The 6,000-nt window shown below is 35.8% G+C and overlaps 1 pseudogene; it reads left to right on the top strand.

Annotated features, from left to right (window-relative positions):
• Positions 1–764: 764 nt before the first annotated feature.
• LOC143388129 (meiosis-specific nuclear structural protein 1-like) overlaps positions 765–6,000 on the top strand; it is a 34,793-nt pseudogene continuing 29,557 nt past the window's right edge.

Here is a 6,000-nt window from a genome sequence, read left to right as displayed (position 1 = left end):
TGATTTGTTGGATAATAGGAACTAATAGGCATTTAGTGTGACTAGGACTTAGGCTGTGTTTAATATTAGTTTATACCTTAAAGTGCCAGAGACTTCAAACTATTTTTAGTTTGTTCAACTTTTTCCTGATGGTAAGGTTGGGACGGCAATTTCTAGCATTTTACATGTGGAAAAAAGTTAAGTCCTTTTTATTATTAATCTTTAAGCAGAAATTAGCTATTTCTCTGATCATTTCTTGTACTTAAAATTCTTTAAAATGGACTTTCGTATCTAACCAACAGTGAAAAATGTCAGACTAATATTGGGCTATCATCTGTCCTGTTCTCTCACTGGTACCTGGACCATATGGCAGAATTAAGATCCATGTGGCTTTGCATATTTTATCCCCAAAGTTTATTAACAGTGTCTGTGAATGGCGAGGTAAAGGTTCCTGGAAGCACAAACCACCCACTGTTACCCAGCACAGCAGCCGGTAACCAGGACTCCCACTTCCAAGTTAGGGTAGGCATTGAAGGCACAGGATGCTCAGGGCGTGAAATCATCTTCGACCCAATATACTAAACTATAGTTTGTGTATTTCTTGCAAATAGTTTACACCGGTCTCAGGTGGCTTCTAAACCAGCGTACAGATGCTGAAGGGAAATCTTGAGCTCCCTAGTGGTCTGCAAAAGACTTGCAGCTGGACCTGCGATGATCTGAACTTCGCGCCTGTCTAGTTCAGACCTATTAGAAGGAGCCCCTCTGCCTGCCTCCGAAGAAGCTCAATGTTGATTGGATCTTTCCGTGACCAATGGGAAGCCGCGTCCTGCGCGGGCAGGGCGGGTGGGTGGCGGCGGTTGCCCAGACACCGCACAAACACTGGAGCGCGTGGTCCAGCCAGTGTCTCTTCCACCTGGTGGAGCCTGCGTTTGCAGAAAGGTGGTGGCTGTGGGAGCCAAGATGGTGAGCCAGTTGAGGGACTCAAAGCTGATTATTTATGGTTTAAAGCTCGTCTACCTCTGAAAAAGGACTCGGAAGTGCTTAATCTGAGAGCTGAGTGGGAAACTTGGTGTTCGCTTTTCAGAGGCTTCGGGTGCTGTTACTTAAGTGGCAGTCGCAGTGATTTCCATTCACTGGCACCCCCACCTCCGCCCTGCACAGTAGATCTATTTTAAAATCTGCCTTATAGGAATTCTGAGTCAATGAGTGGAGATATGGGTCTGGGACAGAGCCAACAGACCAGTAGCAGCGGTTTACCTATTGGTTTATATTAGGAAACACTGGTCAGCTTCTGAATAGTACTTTGTGGCCGTCTGGTGTGGTGGTGGGTGGGAGGAGAGGAGGAATTCCCGGGGTAGTGGTTAACAGCTGGGTCTGTAGTTCCGAGGCCTATCTTTGAAGCCTAGTATTGGTGCTTAGAAGCTGCGGGACCTTGGGTTTAATTACTTCTGCTTTTCATGCCTCATCTATGAAATAGGGAATAGCTATTTAATTAATGAAGTATTAAGCTACTACATTTACTCTTTTATTAGGTATAGTCTGAATTTACGAAGGAAGCCAAAGACTCTTCATTATTATTATTTATTTTGTTATATTACCTCAATATATTTTTGAAATCAGACTTTGGAATATTTTAGTATGCACATTTTATCCATTATAGGCTACCCCAAAGAGAACTTTGAACTTTAGTGAAAGGCATCAGAAATTAGTAGATGAAAACTTTCGCAGAAATTTGGATATTAAAGCACAAAAAGAGATGCAGACTCAAATCAGCAAACAAATGGAGAAGAATAAAACTGATGACAGTATTGAGTGCAGGAGATTCCTCATATTATTACAGAATGAACAGTTCGAGTTGGATATGGAATAAGCCATCCAAAAAGTAAGTTTTACTATGATAATTACATTTTTCCCCCTTCATTTTCACCTTGGAAATGATAAAAGCCAACTGCTAATACTGTAGTTGTCTAGAAAGACAAATGTTAGATAAGGGATGCCTTATTGTAAGTCATCCAGTATGGTTATAAAGAGCCAACTTTCTGGAGCTAGACCAGCTTTTAAAATCCTATACTATATCATTGCTTCAGAACCTCAGGTATTTTACTTTTACTTTTTATCTTCTTCTACAACTGGGCAGTAATAATGGTACCTCCTACTCAGAAATTTTTAGTAATAAGTAAATACATGCACAACCCTTAGAATAGTTCTTGGTAAAAAGAAGCGCCCGGATTTTTTAACATAAATGTGAAACGCATAATTATTAACTTCCACAGTTCATGTAAGTATAATTGTGTTACTTTCTGTATATTTCTAAGGACAAAAATATAAGGATGTCTTTTCTGAATTTACTGAAATTAAACAGGTACATTATGAAGTGGTAGAAACCGAACACTTACATATTAGGTATAAATTGATTCCTATTTTAAATACTACCTTGAATAATTCAGGTATCACATATATGTATGTAACTCCTAAAATATGGAGATCATTTTTCAAAGCTATTTCTAAATATTTTCAAGGATCAAATTGATATACAAAGGGAAACTCATAAGAAGTGAGATACAGGAAAGAAATGAAGTCTCATAAATGTGAAGGAAATATTATGATACTAGTTTTTTGAGTGTCGGCTGTATATTCCCCATCTTGTAGGATATTGCAGGGAATAACAAAACCAAGTTTTAAAAGTTTTATCCATTCCTTTTTGTGTTCCAAATTCTAAAAGCTTAGATGTGATTTTTTTTAACTTTGAGCAAGAAGATTCTATTCAATTTTTTCTAAAATTTTTCAAGAAAATCCCAGATATTGTACCCTCTCTCTCTTTGCATATTTTAGTATGCATCAAACAAAATATGGATAGTTTCATGGAGTTCCCTAATGACATTATTTTATCCATTCCTTAAACAAATTTCCATGACTGAATCAAAAATATGCTTTTACAATCTTTTTTTTGTTTTAATAAGGGCCCAGTACAGTTCATACAATATATTTGCTTGCTATGTCTAAATCCCTTTTAATCTAAAACAGCTTCTTTTTCATCCTTTGTGTTTTTAACTTCATGTTTTAAAAATATTTCTTTAGTTGTAGATGGACACAATACCTTTATTTTATTTATTTGTTTTTATGTGGTGCTGAGGATCGAACCCAGTGCCTCATATATGCTAGGTAAGCACTGTACCACTTAGCTACAACCCCATCCCTAGCCTCATGTTTTTAACTTGTTAAAATTACCTAGGGCAGTTGTTTAGTGTTCCACATTCTGTATTTATCTGTTTGTTTCCTCATGTTTTCTTTACTTTATGTCTCTACGTCTTATATTTTCTCTAAATGGAAGTTAACCCTAAAGAAATGATTAGTTTGAGATCAGGTCTCTTGGCAAGAATGCTTCATAGTTATACTGGCATTGTGTCACATCCTAAGGAACCTGAGGTCTGGTCATTCCACTTTTAACAATACCAGTGTTAATCACTGGGTTCAGTGAGAGAGCCTCTTTCCTTTATTATAAAAGTTTTCATCAAACTTTCATAGGTAGTTTCACACACAAAAAAGTTTTCTTTCATTAGGAGTTGCAATACACTGATTATTCTATTATTCCTTTCACATTTAATTAGCTAAAATTCCTTCATAATGAACTTTTCCTCATCAACTAGACTCATTTGTTCTTACTGGAAAGGGGAATACATAGTTAATTTTAGAGTAGATTGGTATCTATGTTGTTTAAAAAATTTGTTTTCTTTTTGAATGTTTTTTAAAATATCTGAACTCATGGGTCTTTATATACTTATAATTACATTATTATTGTTTTTGATGCTCAAATTATCTTGTCCTTGGCCAATGAATGCTTTTTTATATTGCTTCTGTGCTCTTTTAACAAGACACCCTTAATCTTTGATATCTTCCTTGCTTTTTTATCAGAACAATATGTTTTAGGCTTGTGGTGGTTAATTTTGTTTTAATTTATCAGAGCCATGGTGTGCTCAGGTTATTTGATCTAACATTGTTCTGCTGTTTTGAGCTAAGACTAACATTTAAATTGGTAGATTGAGTAAAGCAGATTGTCCTCCCTAGTGAGGGTGGGCCTCACTCATCCAGTCAGTTGAAAGCTTGAACTGAACAAAAATACTGACCCTTCACCAGATAGGAGAGAATTCTTTCTACATGACTGATGCTTTTTCCCTGCCATTGGCCTCAAACTGAAACACTAGCCCTTCTTAGGTCTTACTTTGCTGGTCTTTGGACAGGAACTATATGTAGGTCCTCCAGGTTCTCAAGCCTTTGGACTGGAATGAAACCATTGCCTTGTCAGCCGCATTTCACTCTTCTCCCTTACCTTATTTGTAATTGCCTTCTCCAACAAAAAGAAGGTTGGCTATTGATATCTACATTCTTTCAACCCTCCTATACAAATAAAGTACTTTTGGAATTGCTTACCTGCACCCCTACGAGAAACAAATTTACTTCTGTAGTACAGACTGGTATAGTTCTTTCTGTCTTTAGTCTCCCATTATCGAGTCAAATACTGTTTCCCAAAGTTCACGTCCACATTTCCTGTTCTCCTCTGGTGTGGTTAAGTGTTTCACTTTTAATAGGTTAATTTGCCGTAGTCTGCACTCTATTGTTCCCCCCATATCTGGTTGTTTTTGTTTCTCTCTTTAACTTTTTATGTTGATGATTATAGATTCTCAGGAATTTGCAAAGATGGTATGGAGAGCTCCATTGTGCTCTTGGCCAGTTCTCCTCACTGGTCAAGTCTTACATAATTGAAGTATAATATTGAACTCTGGAAAATGACATTGGCACAATGTATATGTATACTTACATGTTATTTTATTACATGCATCGATGTTCTCAACCACCATCTTAAATTATAAAACTATTTTATCGCCACACAGATCTCATGTCTGCTACTCTGTTGTAACATGCACTTCTTTCAACCCTCACTGTGCCTGGCAATCACTACTTTTTTTTCCTCCATCTCTGTAATTTTTTTCTTTTCAAAAAGTTACATAAATGTAATTTAAAAAGTTAAGCATACTAACAGAGCAGTTCTGCTTCTGAGTATATACCCAAGAAATTTGAAAAACATATGGGAACTCTTTGTATTTTCAGCTTAATTTTTCTATGAACCCAAAATGCCAAAGAAATAAAGTCCATCTTTTTAAAGAGATAATAGTAATGGTTGCACAATATTGTAAGTATACAAAAGCTACTAAGTTGTAGATTGTGAAAGGTGAATTTTATTCTATGTAAATTATCTCAATTTTTAAAAAAGGGTGTTTCAAGAATGTTACATGGGTAGCATCAGACAATATTTAACATATTGGGAATTGGCTTTTTCCCCCACTCAACATGATCCCTGGAGATTCACCCAAGTTGATGTTTATATTCCTTTTTATTGCTGAGTAGTATTCCAAAGTGTGGATATACCTAAATTTACTTGATCATTCACCTGATGAAGGTTGTCTAGTATATTTCTAGCAGTGGCTATTATGAATAAATCTCTGTAAGTATTTGGGTACTAATTTTGAAATGAATGTAAATTTTGTTTCCCTGGGATACATGCTTAGAGTGTAGCTGTTGATTTGTGTGGTAGTTGCATGTCAGCTTTATAATACACTACCAGACTGATTTCCAGAGTGGAGGTACTACTTTACCTTCCCAACCAACATTATGAGTATGCAGTTTCTCATTTTCTCACTTTTAGTATTGCTACTATTTTTATTTTAGTCATTCTAATAGAGATGTAGTGATATGTCAGTGTAATATTAATTTGCATTTCATGATGGCTGATGATGTTGAACATTTTTTTCAGTCTTTATTTTTCTTAAATACAGTTCTGAATTTGTAGATCTATCATTTTATTTAAAATGTAAAACAAACAAATAAATGCAGAATTTGGCACATTCTTTGAGGTGTATGTTCTAATTTCTACAACTAATCAATGACTTGGAAAAACAGTGCATGCATGTATGTGTAGGTGACCATTATAGAATATAAAAGAAACTTAAGAGAAATAATAACTAC

This window comes from Callospermophilus lateralis, unplaced genomic scaffold (genome assembly GCF_048772815.1).
Source record: "Callospermophilus lateralis isolate mCalLat2 unplaced genomic scaffold, mCalLat2.hap1 Scaffold_148, whole genome shotgun sequence".
Classification (NCBI taxonomy): domain Eukaryota; kingdom Metazoa; phylum Chordata; class Mammalia; order Rodentia; family Sciuridae; genus Callospermophilus; species Callospermophilus lateralis.
This window is presented reverse-complemented; position numbering and strand designations above follow the sequence as displayed.